The sequence below is a fragment of the Heterocephalus glaber genome, unplaced genomic scaffold (assembly GCF_053883595.1).
Source record: "Heterocephalus glaber isolate CG9 unplaced genomic scaffold, H.glaber_assembly_v1.0 deba00000122, whole genome shotgun sequence".
NCBI lineage: Eukaryota > Metazoa > Chordata > Mammalia > Rodentia > Bathyergidae > Heterocephalus > Heterocephalus glaber.
The window spans coordinates 22,596,792-22,613,682 of record NW_028258138.1 but is presented as its reverse complement, the minus strand read 5'-3'; positions in this window follow the sequence as shown (position 1 = coordinate 22,613,682).

The window sequence follows — 16,891 nt, the reverse complement described above, 5'->3', positions numbered from 1 at the left end:
CCATGTTTTAATTGGGTCTTTATATTTCAGGGGTCTGATTTTTTTGAGTTCTTTATATATTCTAGATAGTAGACCTTTGTCTGAGGAACAGCTGGTAAAATATTTCTCTCCTACTAGGTTGTCTCTTAGCTCTGTTGGTGGTTTCTCTTGCAGTGCAGAAGTTTTTTTAATAAGATGAGATCCCAGTTGTTGATTCTTTGTGCTAGTTCCCATGCTACTGGGGATTTGTTCACAAAATTTTGTCCTATGCCAAAGTCTTCAAGAGTTCTAGCTGACTTATCTTCCAGCAGGACATACTCTTAGGTGAAATAAATAGGACACACATGTGTAAATACTGAATAGTTTCTCTGATGTGAGAAACTGAAGGTGTAAATAAGGATTAAAATGAATAATTGATAATGTGAACTAGGAAGAAAAGGCCCAAAGGGGTAGGGGAAGTGTGAGGGGTAGGGGAAAGGAAAGAAGTGACAGGAAAAATTATGAGAAAAGGAAAAAATGGAAACAAAGTCTTTGTAAATAGGAAAGGGTGGAGGGGATGCAGGACAGGAAATGGGGAAAAAAGAACAAAGATACGTCATGTAAAGGTACAAGATCCCAATGACAAGTGTAAATGTATTGTATACCTAAAATATACCAATAAAAGAATCTAAGAAGAAAAAAAAACAGAAAATAAGTCACCTGTAATCCCACCATCCAGAAATATCCACTGTTAATATCTCAATGATTGTTCTCTCTCAAAGTTTTTTATCCTATGCAGATAGTTTACCAAGAAGGCAATAGTATTTCTGCTGTTTTATAACATGGCTTTTTGCCAGACAGCTTCCAATAAAAATTTTTTCCAAATTAAAAAAAAAAAAGTTTACCCTCCTCTTCCCCTACTGCAATATGAAGTGGTTTTTTTGTTCTTTTTCTCGTTGTTGTTTTTTTCCCTTTATATTCCTTATGAGAATTCACTGGAAGTTCTGGAGGTAAAAAAAAAAAAAATCACAGTTTTGGGATCCTCTGTGACTAGGTCTGCCTGAGGTTACCTGTCAATCTTGCCTACCCTGAGGCTTCAGCAAATGGTCAATTACACAGTAGGTTTCCTAACCACACATGGGTTCCCACAGAGGTTTCTGCCTGTAGATTTCTACTCTGCTAAATTGTGGTTCTCTGTATCTGTCTGCCCATCTCTACAAGTTTGAGAACAAATTTTCTTGTGCTATAAACTTTTCTGACAAATATAGAGTTTGTTTTTTTGTGTTTTTTTTTTTTTCCATTTTTTAGCTATATACTCGTTAAGACAGAATGGTGGCTTCTGAGGTCCTTTCATGTCACAGTATTCAACATTTTTTAAGAAACAAGAAATTGATCACTATTATTTGTAATGGGCAGAATTTATTTTTAAACAGAGATTCATAGTTTTATGTAAGTATTTGTCAGAAGAAGTTACATTAACACATAAAATTAATGAGAACAATACTGTTTAAAAAAACCCCTATAAATCAATATTATAATTAGGTGAGTTTTCCTTTTTTTTGTACCGAGGATCGAATTTGGGTCCTTGCGTTTGCACAGCAGGAAATTAGTGAGTTTTCAAAAGTAAAAAAATCATTTTCTCTTATTTTGCACTATTATACTTATGTGTGTGCATTTCTACATATGTCAAGTATAATTAATATAATATAAAATATAAACACATATAGTACATATTTCAATTATAGACATATATAGGCCCTATATATATCACATACAATTTATTTATGGATATTATAGAATGAAAGTAAGATAATTATGTTAAAGTGAAATAATATCTGATTTGTGTGTAAAATCACATTTTCAGCTTACTAGATTACAATTATACATTATGCTATTTGTATTTAGAAATATGAAGAATTCTGTATTCTCCTAAGCCAAGCCATCTATGAGTGAAAGGAAGAAGAAGGATGAATTGACAAGTAGGCAGTTAGCTCATTTCAGAGTAGGTAGGTGGAGTATTTGCCCATTAGCAGTGTCTCAGCTGTTTTCTGGGGCCACAGGTAAAGAAAAAAAGATGATCATTAATTCCTATTCACACTTTTCCTCACCTCACATCCAGTGAAGATCACTATTCTTTCTGAAATGTGTCTAAATATATTTAGTATTCATAAGTCCCAATATACCTGAAACAATCAATACGTACAGATATACTCTGAAGCACTATTTGAAATATCATAAGGCACAAATTAAATATTTTTGTCTTTTGAAGGCATTTTAGGGGATTTTTTTTCCAACACACCAATAAAGAACCTGGGGAGAAGAGACTATCTTGGAACATTTCCTGGAAATAAGGAACAAATTGGTTGTTGTAGCACTTCTCTTAAACAAATAATTATGTCCTGTTCCTTATTTTTCATTTAGTAATTTGTGAACTTTTGATTAAATAACTTCCTATACAGTAAAATGTAATAGTAATTGGTAATTACTTATCATTTTAGTATTATTTAATTTAACCCCAAAATCTGATGTGATTGCACATCAATATATTCTTTGACATGAGCAAATTCACAGACACATATGGCATAAAGCATGACTCAGTGACATTTTAGTGTAGATATTAATACTGTGCTTTAATTGTAACTTCTCTTTATGGCTGGCACTTGCCTCTCCCGATACTTTTAATTATATTTGACACCTAATTTCATAATTAGTGGCAGCTAGCCCTTGGAAATACAGAATACATGATTACTTCAACAGAATGAAGTAAAGGTTGAAAAGAATGTGCGCAATACTACCATTTCTGGAGGATTAAAGGAAATGAGTGTGGCATTTTTCTGGCAGGGCTCGGCACATTTAAATAATGGGATATTGATACTCAGAGGACAATTTATTTTGCTTCAGAAAAAACCTTATCTACATGTTTTTCTTAAATTTTCAGCAATCTTCTAAAGAACCTCATAATCCAAAAACAAAGAAAAATGTATAAAAATTAGACCCTTCAAAAAAAATCATCTTCATTATCCTTTTGCTTTTTCTATTTTCCCTTGGCAATTCTGTAAAGGAAGGAATGTTCATTTTGGCTCTTACTTTCAAAGGATTCAGTCAACATTCAGCTGATTACATTGTTTTCATTATTTATTTATTTTGGTACCAAGAATTGAACTCAGGACCTTGCCCTTGTCAGGCAGGCCCAGCACCACAGAGCCACATCCGCAGCCCCTACACTGCTTTCAGTTAGTGGGAAGCCAGAAACATTAAGGCCAGGGTAAAGGAAAGAAGGGAAAGGAAAAAATGATGAGAAATGGAAAAAATGAAAATAGAGTCTTTGTAAATAGGGAAGGGTGGAGGGCGTGAAGGGAGGGCTAGGAATGGGGAAAAAATAAGAACCAAGATGCATTATATAAAGGTACAATTCCCAATGAGAAATGTAATTGTGTTGTATACCTACAATGTACCAATAAAAGAATTTAATCCCCCCCCCCAAAAAAAAAAACAAACATTAAGGCAAAAGATGTGGCAGAGAACAGCTGCTCCCTCATAGCAATGAGGAAGCCAAGAAATGACAGCAAGAGCTAGAGTGAGAGGAGGTGGAAGAAATTTGGAATCTTTCAGGGAATTTATATGTGTATGTTGATCTTCCATGCTCTTCTCCCAACAGTCAGGGTTGGAAGCAGACCATGGAAGCATTTCTAAGAAAACAAGCATCCGCTTAATATCCATCAGTATCTGTCATCTATTGGCTGCTTACCACATGACAGTCATTGTTACAGATTATTTATGTACATTTTCACATTTCCTCATCATCTAGGACTGCAGGGTGCAGATACTTATCCTCATTTTACAAAGAGGCAGTTTCAGAAAAATAAAAAAATAAACCATGGCTGTATGCAAATAACCAGCAAAGGTATAGCTCTCCAAAATTAGAGGCTGTTATAATAATTACGCTTTCTTTTTGATGGGTAAGTGACTTATACAAGATAATGTACACAGCTGAAGCCAACAGTGAGTAATTTTGTGAACTTTCAGGATATCTACATGTATCAGGATAGTTACATGAATTTATACATACATGTAAAGTTTAAAAAAACAGAATATTTGGCATAGTTATTTCTCCAACTGTCTAGTCACAGTTGGAAACACAATAGTAAAAACTAAAATTGTATTTTATATCCCTTACCTCAGGGGAAAAACAGTCCAAGCATATATCAGTTGTCTGAAAACTATTTCAGGAAAACTGCATAAATGATTGTAATAGAAATGAGATAATATTCTCTATTGTTAATCAAAACTCTATAACAATTTATTAGTACTCATTGTTGAGGAAAGTGTGGACAAAAATAACATAGGACATTCAATTATCATAAATAACAAAGCTCTTCACATAACAAGGGTAACAGAAATGATGCACCCTGGGTACTGTGTTGATGGAGCAGAAAAGGAAGATACTTCTATCCCACTTTTGAAAAATTGGGAATGTTTACTGACAGTACAATAGTTGTTTGTGATAAACCAAGCTGTTTTAAGAATATGGGTTCATGAAAAACTCCATATCTGTTTAACAAGTCATTCTTTTAGGTAGTATAAATTTTATTTTAATTCCCATTTTGTAAGACTGGGGGCCTTACCAAACACTCCAAGGAGCTGACTATAGTGAAGCACACCCAGGAATCCCAGTGGTGCCTTCAGAATGTAAGACCAAGAGCCTTACCAAACACTCTGAGGAGCTGACTAGTGAAGCACACCCAGGAATCCCAGTGGTGCCTTCAGAATGTAAGACCAGGAGTCTTACCAAACTCTCCAAGGAGCTGACTACAGCGAAAAACACTCGGGGAGGAACACACCGGACAAGTTGGGAAACAGACCTTTATTAGTCTGGCCAGACGGCACTCCCAAAGCAAAATAGCTTAGAGAGGCAACTGGCTCAGAATCTGAGGCTGTTTTATATGGGGTTGAGGGGGAAGTTAACATATTAAAGAAAAGGGGACAAAGGTTAGTGGTCGACTGTCACATATTGATGGTCAGCAGACACCTGCAGCTTGTTCTAACAATTGTGGTGCCTGGAATATCAGTTCCGGGTAAACAGAGAGTTGAGTAGTTTACTCTGGGACTCTAGGTCTGTTACAGATCCCTATCTAGCGTCCCTAGACTAACAAGCATCTCCATCCATTAACTCACATTTTAATCACAATGGGACTGGAGAAAAAGGAACAAAGGTTATGCAGTCCCACATTCCCCACTGATTTTTTTGGAACTTAAGTAATCTTAAGCACAAATGTAGGTATCCATTGTATACAACAACATGACAATAATAAGTATGTATACACAACTATGATGACAAGAGAAAGTTGTTTTAACCATTGTAGGTTGGGCAACCACGAAGCTAACCATTTGAACAAGTCCCCACCATCCTCATTATATATTTTTTTAACCAGATCTTGTAATTGTTTTACCTTTTCTTCTATCTTTGGACCATTATTGGTAAGATTGAAACAACACATATTTTTTACTCTTTCACAACCTTGGTGGTGGAGGAGCAACAAGTAGTCTATTTCTGCTCTATTATCTAAGATTGCCTGTCTCTGTTCCTGTAACTCTTGGTTAACTAATGCCAAGGCTGATGAGGTAGCATTTAACCCTTTGACCACCTCGCAAGCTAATTTTCGCACTGCCTTTTCAGCATGGACTCCTATAGAAGGCAGGGCAACAAAAGATGCTATCATGGTTACTACTTCAGCATCTGTTAACAGACCTACATCATCATCACATCCTGGTGCAGTGTAAAGTGACCAACATTTAGTTCTGTTAGGCACAACCAAATCAGTCCTGTCTGGTAACACTACAGCTAGATGATTCAAACAGCAATGGGTCTTGGTTAAATTTGCTGGAATATAATTAAAGGTTATTCCTTCACAGGTATAAAACCATCCTATGGGCAGGGAGATATGGCAATTATTATACACAATTTTTTTGTTTTATGTGGCAGGACATCCCTTTTGATTGTTTTAGCCTCAGACACTTGGTTGTACAATTTTCATACATAGCACATTCAGTTTTGTTTGACATAATTACCTTGGGTGTATATAATTTGACAGCATTTTTAGGTTTATGGCAGGTGTCATGCCCCCAATTATAACTATCCGTGTAAGTAAGATTTTTTTCCTGGGATGTCCTTAAATAAGGTATAGGGTCGTATTAACTCTAAAGAGGTGCATACCAGAATGAGACAGCTTCTCAGCACATAATGGAAATTTACATCAACATTTAAGCAGAATTTAGACAAGTTAAGCAAGTTTGCCAATTGAATCCATGCATTTTTTGTGTGATCTAGTCCTCTTGGGGGTAATAATGCCAGTGTCCCAGAGAAAATCATCATTAAGGTGAAACATCTCCAACCCTTTCTAGTCTTAGCTTTTGGTCACCTGGTTGGCTGATAACCTTTCATTTGTCCTTCTTGATGTCTGTGGGGGGTTGTGCTTTTAGATGGTTGTGATGTATCCAGGCAGAATGTCCAGCCACCTTCAACGCCAAGGGAGTTGACAGGACAATAGGAACCGGTCCCTTCCAATGAGGTTCCAGGGTCTTGGAATCAAACCTGTGAATAAAAAACAAATCTCCCAGCTTATAGGGTAAAGGTTGTAAAGGGTTTTCATTTGGACTAGTCATTTTCTTTCGTAATGTCTCATGTAGCTCTGACTGAAGCTGATGAACTGCCTTTAAGGATTTAAGGAGTCAAAGGTGGGAAAATTTTTCCTTTAATTCTACATCTATTAATGGAATGATTCGGGGAGATCATCTGTAAACAATCTGGAAGGGGGACAGATTGAGGGGAGGCTTGGGAGTGCACCTCATTCAGAGAAGGGCAAAAGGGAGAAGCTCTACCCAATCTACTTCAGTCTCCAAGCATAATTTAGTCAGAATTTCTTTTAAAGTTCAATTTGTTCTTTCTACCTGTCCTGAACTTTGAGGCCTATAGGCACAGTGTAGATTCCATTTTATTCCAAGGATATTACTAATTAACTTAGATATCTTAGCCATAAATGCTGGACCATTGTCAGACCCCAGAGCTAAGGGCAAACCAAAACGGGGAACTATTTCTGTCAGGAGCCTTTTAACTGTTACTTCTGCTGTCTCCTTCTTAGTGGGGTATGCTTTTACCCATCCTGAAAATGTATCCACAAAAACTAGCAGGTATTTGTACCCATACATGCCCAGCTTCATTTCAGTAAAGTCTAATTCCCAATGTTCTCCTGGAGTTAATCCTCTGTGTTGGACCCCAGGGGGCCCGGTTACCCGATTAGCATTTACCTTGAGGCAGGTGGGGCATCATCTCACCATGTCCTGGGCCTTTTGGGCTAATCCCTGGCTGACGAAATAGGGTCGTAAGGCAGCCATCATCCTTTTTTCACCGAGGTGGGTGGACTCATGTAGTTCTCGCAGCAACGTGTCTGCTACAGCAGCTGGGAGCACCACCTTTCCCTCCTTAGTCATCCACCACCCATGTCTTCCTCCAGTCCAGTGTCTCCTGTTCATTTCCATTATCTCTTTGTCTGTATATTCAGGTTTTTCTGGGAGCACTGGTATGGGAAGTAGAACCATTTGCTTCCCCAGTGATTTTTGGGCAGCTTGTCTGGCTGCCTGATCAGCAGCATTATTACCAATCACCTCGGGGCTTGACCCCTTTTGGTGCCCACGGCAATGGATGACGGCAACCTCTTGGGGCAACCAGATGGCTTGTAATAGTGCCAATATCTCAGTCTTATTTTTAATTTCCTTCCCTTCAGAGGTTAGCAGCCCTCTGTTCTGATATATCTCCCCATGTACATGGGCGGTGGCAAAAGCATAAGGGCTATCAGTGAATATATTTATCCTTTTTCCTTTTCCCAATTCCAGAGCCTTAGTTAAAGCAATCAGCTCAGCCCTCTGCACTGATGTCCCTTGAGGTAGTCCCTGCTCCCATTCCACCTGTTGGTCCTGGTTGACCACCGCCGCTCCAGCATACCGCACACCATCACGAATGAAATTGCACCCATCAGTATAGAATGTTATCTCTGTGCAGGGGAGGGCCTGGTCCGTCAAGTCCGGACATCCTCCCGTCGAGTTTTCAAGAGCCTCGAGGCAATCATGGATGGGCATTTGTTAGTCAGATTCTGGGAGTAGAGTAGCCGGATTGAGGCCAGTGGTGGTGGCAAACTTAATGGGTGGCTGTTCTAATAAGAGTTCTTGATATTGTAACAGTCTGCCATTAGACAGCCATTTGCTGGGTGAGCTATTTAACAAGGGCTCAATGGCATGGGGAGTGATCAAAGTTAAATCCTGTCCAAAGGTCAATTTGTCAGCCTCTTGGGTTAAAGCAGCAGCTGCTGCTATTGTCCTCAAACAATTAGGCCACCCTCGGGCCACTGGGTCGAGCGTTTTGGAGAGGTATGCTACAGGCTGCTTCCATGGACCCAAAAGCTGAGTAATTACTCCCTTAGCCACCCCATTTTTCTCTGTTACATACAAGGTAAAGGGTTTGTTTAAGTCTGGCAGTGCCAGGGCTGGTACCAATGCAAGTGCAGTCTTAAGCAACTCAAATGCCTGCTGTCAAGCCTCAGTCCATTGGAGGGGTGTATTTCCTCCCACCATGGCCTCATGTAGGGGTTTGGCAATCTCAGCAAAGCCAGGAATCCAAATCCTGCAATAGCCAACTGCCCCTAGGAACTCTCGCACCTGTTTCTTTGAGCCTGGCTTTGGAATCTGGAGAATTGCAGATACTCTTGATTCTGCCAGCCTCCTCTTTCCCTTTTCAAGAATATAGCCCAAGTAGGTTACCTTGGTCTGGCAGAGTTGAGCTTTCTTCCAGGACACCCGATATCCCAGTTCCTGGAGGGCTTTCAGGAGGCCCTCAGTGGCTGCAATGCATTCTTATCGTTTGAAGTCACCACCAGGAGGTCATCAACATACTGAAGAATAGTCACCTGGGGAAACATTTTTCTTACCTCTTGCCCATCTTTGCTGAGAGCTTCCCCAAACAGAGTGGGAGAGTTTTTGAATCCCTGTGGCAGCCGGGTCCATGTCAGCTGTTCAGTTGTTCTGGTGTCTGGGTCAGTCCATTCGAAAGCAAAGAGAGGCTGGCTCACAGGTGCTAGAGGCAGGCTGAAAAATGAATCTTTAAGGTCTAATACTGAGTACCATACATGCCCGGGAGGGATGAGACTCAACAGAGTATAGGGGTTTGGCACTGTTGGGTGAATGGTCTCCACCCAGCTGTTTACTTCCAGCAAATCCTGTACCAGTCTGAAGTCTGAGGTGCCAGGCTTCCTCACAGGAAGCAGGGGTGTATTCCAGGCTGACTGGCAAGGGATGAGGATGCCGGCTTTCTGGAGTCGGTGGATGTGTTTGGATATCCCTACCTTGGCCTCCAGCCAAAGGGGGTACTGCCACACATGGGCAGGTGTGGCAGAGGCTAACAGATGAAAGACCACTGGGGCATGGTGTTTGGCCAATCTGGATGAATTGGTTTCAGCCCCTACTAGGGGAAACTTTTTCTGAAGGTAGTCCCATTTTTGTTTAGGAGGTTCTGCGCCCTCCTTTAGCAGCTTAAATTCATCTTCAAGGGGAACTGTTACCATAATGGCAGAGGGTGGCTTGAGTTTGAGAGTCCCTCCTTCAGGCTCAAAGGAAATAACAGCCCCCAATTTTCATAGTAGATCTCTTCCCAACAGTGGGTATGGGCACTCCGGGATAACTAAGAAGGAATGGGTAACAGTGCCTTTTCCCAGATTTACAGTTCTTTTAGTGGTCCAAGGGTAAGAGGCCGACTGTCCTGTGGCCCCGGTAATGGAGGACTTTAGGGAAGAAAGGGTTCCAAGGGGTTCTTTAGGACAGAATGGGCCACACCAGTATCCACAAGGAATTGGACACCTGTTTTCCCTATTTCCAAAGTCACCATAGGCTCATTAGGGTCAAGCGGCCATGAGCCTCGGCACCGTTAATCTTCTTCATCTACCAAGAGAACTCCATCTCCTTTTTTCTTAGTCTCCTTCTCTCTCTTTCTTTTCAACTTTTCACAATCCCTCTTGTAATGGCCCTTTTCTGTGCAATATGCCCATTGATCTTTTTCTAACAAGGGCCATACTTTACTTTTATCTTCTTTTTTATCTTCTCTGTATTCCTTTTGGATAAAACCTCCATCTGTCAAGGCTGCAATGTTTGCCCTTCCTATCTTTTTAGTCATTCTATCCTCAAAAGGATCCCTGTTGTTAAACACCTTCATTGCCACACTCATCAACTTTTCCTTATTTTCTCCCTCAAATCCTTCCATCCACTGCAGTTTCTTTCTAATATCTGGGGCTGACTGAGTAACAAAAGCCAAATTAATTGCCTGCCAATTTGCAGGGGCATGAGTCAATTGGAGTATACGTAAGGTATGTTTCCAACAGACGCTCCAGAAAGGTAGAAGGGGATTCCTCAGGTCCTTGAAGGACCTAGCTTACCTTGCTCAAGTTGGTAGCCTTTCGAGCGGCTCCCTTCAAGCAGGCTAGGAGATGCTGATGGTAGTTTTGGAGAGCTTCTCTCCCGCCCAAGGAATTAGCTCGTCACAGGGGATGGGTGGACGGAAGTTGTGTCTCAAGATGGGCCCACTGTTGCTCATCTAGGGGGCCCTCTGTTCCCCCAACACCGACTTTATGGCTTGCCCTTGGATCCTTTCTCTTTCCTCAGAGGTAAAAAGAGCTTGCAGAAGTTGTTGACAGTCATCCTAGGTTGGGTCATGTGTATGAAAAATAGATTCTAGGAGGGAGATCAAAGCCTGGGGTTTTTCTGAAAAAGGGGAATTTTGGTGTTTCCAATTATACAGATCACTGGTAGAGAAAGGGATATAGACATAATAACCCTGTTCTACTTCCCTAAGAGGCAGAAGAGGAACTGAACTAGTCTCTTCAGTGAGAGCTCTGCTGGGACCATAAGGGGCCCCTGTTCAAGTGTGGGAGGGGGAGGTTATAGAATCTGGAAATTTTCCTTCTTCGGGAAGAGGAGGGGAGAGAGAGTTTCGAGCTCTGGGCCTGGCTTTATCAGAGGAGGAGGATGGCTCCACATAGGGTGGAGGTCTTATAACAAGATCTAAGGGGTCAGGATCTTGTGAGAGCACTGGCTTGGGAGTCCAGGTTTTGGCCTCTTGGGGTTCCCTTGGGGCCATAACCAGAATGCGAGAGTTTGTTCGCAGGGAACAATGCTGTACCATGCCGGAGGCTCTTGACAAGCCCGAACCCAGATATTGATATATGGAAACTGATCAGGATGGCTAGGGTGCCTGGTGACCCTTTTCCATACCACCCTGCAGAGACCTGGGTCAAAAGAGCCCTCAGCTGGCCATCCAACTCCGAAGGCTGGCCCTTTCAATTGACACAGGGAGCGAAGTTTTCAGTGAGAAATTTTAACCCTATATTCGTTCTCCTGTTCGGGGGAAAAAGCCAATTTAAAATTAGTGAAAAAACAATCCAATGGGGTATTTCTGGAGCAGGATCCTCCCATCTCTGTCCTGATGGTTTGGAAAGAAATACAAAATTAAACACACAATGGACAGGACACTAACATACAAATGTCAAGACAAATAGGTGCCACAACAAAAGCAAAACTAAACCTTCCCTTGTTCCTCGTCAGGAACCTTGGGGTCAGGGGAGGCTTACCGGCCCATCAGCCACCTCACTCCTGACAACAAACGGTTGCAACCAGCCAAAACTTACCTCCGGAGGTTTTCTGAGGTCTGTGCCTGAGTCTCCTGCTGGATCCCGCCACAGAGTCTTGGCTGAACTGGGGTTCCTTACCCAGGGATCTCACTGGGGCCTCCAAAATGTAAGACCGGGGGCCTTACCAAATGCTCCAAGGAGCTGACTATAGTGAAGCACACCCAGGAATCCCAGTGGTGCCTTCAGAATGTAAGACCGAGAGCCTTACCAAATGCTCCAAGGAGCTGACTACAGTGAAAAACACCTGGGAAGGAACACACCGGACAAGTTGGGAAACAGACCTTTATTAGTCTGGCCAGACGGCACTCCCAAAGCAAAATAGCTTAGAGAGGCAACTGGCTCAGAATCTGAGGCTGTTTTATATGGGGTTGAGGGGGAAGTTAACATATTAAAGAAAAGGGGACAAAGGTTAGTGGTCGACTGTCACATATTGATGGTCAGCAGACACCTGCAGCTTGTTCTAACAATTGTGGTGCCTGGAATATCAGTTCCGGGTAAACAGAGAGTTGAGTAGTTTACTCTGGGACTCTAGGTCTGTTACAGATCCCTATCTAGCGTCCCTAGACTAACAAGCATCTCCATCCATTAACTCACATTTTAATCACAATGGGACTGGAGAAAAAGGAACAAAGGTTATGCAGTCCCACAATTTAATGTCAAAAGACTACATCAGAATCTTTAAAAGAAGAAAAAAGGCATAAAAGGATAAAAGAAGATTTTATGGCAGTTTTTGGGGTTGGCAAAGTTTTATTGGAGAAGTTGGTATTATAAGATTGTATCTAAGAAACTGTAGGTTAAAAAAAAAAGAGCATACATGTGGTAATTCGGAAGAATTTTATAGAATGAGAAAATATATAAGAAAGCTTCCAAGGGATATGTTAAGAAGGCAAAAAAAAACCCCACGGACATAGTGAAGAAAGTAATTTTTCTTGTAAATGTTTCCAGTAGTTTGTATGTATAAAAACAGCACATTAAGCACATCAAAGGATTTAAAAATGCTTACTAGATACTTTGAAGGCCACTTTCTTTACAAGTTTTTGGCCAGTTTTTTAAATTATCATTAACTTTCCATGTAGTAGAAAAATTAATATGTGTCCAATTTATAGTGCTGTTTTCCTTACTAATTACGAATTCACTGAAAAAGTGTTCAGAATGTATTGAGGAGATGAATTTTGAGAAAAAATGTGAAGCAGAAAAAAATAACATAGTAAGGGAAAAACTAAGGAGAGGTGATAATTACTTGCCATATATAAAATGAAAAATGCATCATGTGATTGCCACAAAAACTATGTTTAGGTCAAGTCATCAAAGAAACACAAATGTTTTATAAGGAGCAGTAAGAAGGATCTTTGTCCTTAATATGAAACAAGTGATTACTTGGTGAAATTATATTTAAAGTGAAGAGGTGACCTTTTTTTCTAATATTTCAAAAGCTCTGGAGAAATTAATAAATTGACTCTTATGTGAGAATTCAATGAATATCTCAAAAGAGTTTCCAAATCAGGAGACATTCAGAACTAAGCTGTAAAATAAATGGCAAATGTCTAGGAGAGAAAGGAGTGAGAAATGATTATGGTAATCGACACAGCCTTGTCCTGATATGTGTTCTTGGCTGTCTCCGGAATGACTTGAGAGATAAAAGGAAGTCACAAAGGATTATAAAGTTCGTGCACTGAGAATGGTGTTCTTGTGATAAGCAAAAGAAAAAACTGGTAAAAATGATGTGATAAAATTGCTCACATTCACAGAAAAATTAACCTGTTTAGCATTTTGCCTCTGGTGAGTTAGCCACAATGAAGCTATAATAAATCAGTTATGCATGTTGAGAAGAGGGTGTAGATGAAACATTAACTGAAATTTCCCTCAAAATCACACTAATGATATACTCTTTAGGTTCTAGTGACTTTAAAAATGTATATCTGAATGAAAAATAAATTATTCTTAGATAGCAGATTGATAGATTAGTGATGATAGCACAGTGCTTAGAATAAAATCTTTTGCTTCAGATGAATTCCAGTCACTATTATTCTCTGTTTTCTTGCAGATGTCTGTCTCCATTCAGTTTTGCACTGTATCATTAACCTATGTCACATAAACCATTCACAGGAATCTTTAACATAACAATAAAACAATACAAAGACTGCCTAAAATAGACCAGAAAGTAGGAAGAAGTTTGATTATGGAAGGATCAATATATCCTCTTCTCCCAAAACAGAGAAAAATGGGAAAAAGTTTTAGAAAGCCTGAGAACCATGTGAATGGGGCATTGAGATTTCATAGTCACCAAACTTCCTCACACTTGATGTGTGGTCAGTTTACAGCATTGTGGTCAATTTATTTGTACGCGTGGTTTTTAGTTTTACAGAATGCACAAGGTATTAGTTCTCTGTCCCTCACCATTCTTCATCTTCAGTTTTCATATTTTACTCTTTCTTTAATATAGTTCCTAAATGGAGTTACTCCTTCCCCAGCACAGTGGTTTTATTGTTGCTCTTAATACCCTCTACTTTCAAAAATAACTTCTATATTGACAAACCTCAAATGTTCTTGTCCACTTTAGACATTTGACTTCCACTCTAGATGCTTATTTTCAGATGTCAGCTTGTAGTTCTATCTCCGTACCCTAATCTTGACCATCTTGTCAATCAATAAATTACTCACTTCTTCCCCTTTGATAGTAATATTAAGAGCTTGCGAATCTGCTGCCATCTTCTGCTAAAAATTTTAGTATATTATCTTTATTTGTGTCATATATATGTATGAATATATATATATGTATATATATATTTTTCCTTTTACTGACTCTCATTTGGGAACTGATTGATATGATTCTTGGCATATTCACACAAATTTTTATAATACATTCCTAAATGTTTTCCCTGGTTCAAATAATTTTCTATATCCAGTCCATTCTTTATCGGTCACTAGAGTTTTTGATACTAAATAAAAAATCTGACCGTTGCACATTTCTTTGAAATGTCTTTTGTTTAATCTTACAGCCTACAGAATATATTTATCACTTTTATTTTGTAATTTTTGAGGCATTTAAAATTCTGTGTTCAGTTTTCCTTTTCAGACTTAACATCCATAAACTGAAATCCAACCAGACAAAAACCTTTGATGTATTCTTATAACACATAGCCTTCCAATGTTCAAAATATTCCTTAATCTTGAAACATAATGATACGACCATGTTGATCTCAAATTTAGAGAATACTTCACGTAGTACTAGTATAAATTTTCATAAGTCCTCTGTCCCAAAAGTCATTATTTTCTCAGTGTTAATGTCAGGTCCCTCTTTCTGTGAAAGAAGCCTATGTTTGGGGACCTCACAAAGGAGATGCCTCAGGGACAATCCCAAGTCTCACAAACCAAAAGTATGCATTGAAGCAGAGGAATGGGGTTACTATCCTGGAGAGTGTCTTAAGTAGAAGAATCTGGCTTTCCATGTAATGATTTTGAGAGTGGAACAGGAATGTTATGATTAGTTCCAGGTGAGTCACTTTTTCAGAGGCAGGATTATAAGTGTGGATTACTTCAGCTTTGGGTTGGTGCAGACAGTCAGGATTACTTAGTAACTGGGTATCTGTACTTATAAACACAAATGACAAAGAGAATGGAAAATATTACTGGTAATAATGTAGTATTCACTTAGCAAAGGGGGATCTGTACAATATGACCATGGGATGCAAAATATTTTCTGTTAATTTTATAGCCCTCCTCTTTCTGCACCATTCCATACTTGAATATTCAAAAGAATCTATTGTCTTTGTCAGTCCAAGCTGATTTTTATTCCTGTTACAGACAATATTTATCTTTGTTCCAAATATTCATCTTTGTTTATACTGTGTGCTGTTTGTCTTGAGTATAGGGACATAATTTTTCATTGTTTTCAACTAAAATGATATAACAAATTGGTAAGGTAATTCTTGGTTTCAGTACTGAGTTATGCAGGCTCTAGTTCTAGTCCCACTACTTTGTAATATTTGTTTAATAGTCTCACATATCTGGACTCTTTACTCAAAAATAAAACAGGGACACTAGTAAAGCATCTCATAGGATTATAATGAGGAATGAAAGTAAGAATTGTTGGGCCAGGGATTTAGCTCAGTGGTGCTGCCCCTTGCCTCACAATTGCAAGGTTCTGAGTTCATTCCCCGGTACAAAAAAAAAAAAAAAAAGGAAAATAAGAACTCTTGTGAGTTGCACAGTGGTTAGCCCTTATATGTCCTTAAAGACATTTTGTTATATTCCAGTATTCACATAGTTCTTAGTACAGTCTGTATATAACAGACTTTTATAATCACAACAATAAAATGAAAATTATAACATTATCAAAACTCAATATCATATTTTTATTGTGATAGTTACTTTCATGTATATTATCAGATTTTTTGAATTTTTAAAATTAAGATGTAAATGTTTATTTTTAAATAATTTTGAATTCTTTCTATTAGGGATTTTTCAGAAGCAGAATGATTATTTAAAGTCATGTTATGTGTATATTTAGTTCATAAGAAAAATATATTGTGGTGGACTATATTCAGTTTCATTTTTTTTTGATGAGTGCAGTCCAAATTTGTTAAGAAAATTAAAAACTAATAGAAATGTACAATTAAAAATTTGATAATTTTTTTAAAGATCTGACTACCTAAATACTCACAATGATTTCTCCATTTGTTATACTAGAATTGTAGCAGAAATACGATTGGTATATAACAATTACTCAATATTCTTGAATTAAGTAATTACAAAATTGTTACCATTGTCTTCTTTCAAAATGTATCAATGGTAGAGGACAAAAATGAAAACCATAGATAATCTTTAATACATTAAAAATTGTGTACATAAACCAAAATATACCACATAGTTTTATTATCTGTGAATGATTCATAACTTTTAAAATAAACAAGTTTTATATTTAAAGACGGGCAGAAAGGGAGAGCAAGGTAGAGGGAAAGAACAAGTGTACTGACACCTTGACAGGAACAAGGTGCATATACTCAGCTGCATACTCAACTGAGATTATATCTGAACTATATCTTTCTTGTAAACCCTACACTTTACCGGATTTATTAATTCTCTTGTAACAGAACCTATCTTAAAGAGAAAACTAGAATGACCTTGCCACCTATTACTATTGGTTTGGACATTGCAGAATGGAATTTTATGCTTGAAAATTAAAATTCATTTATCACAATTGAAAG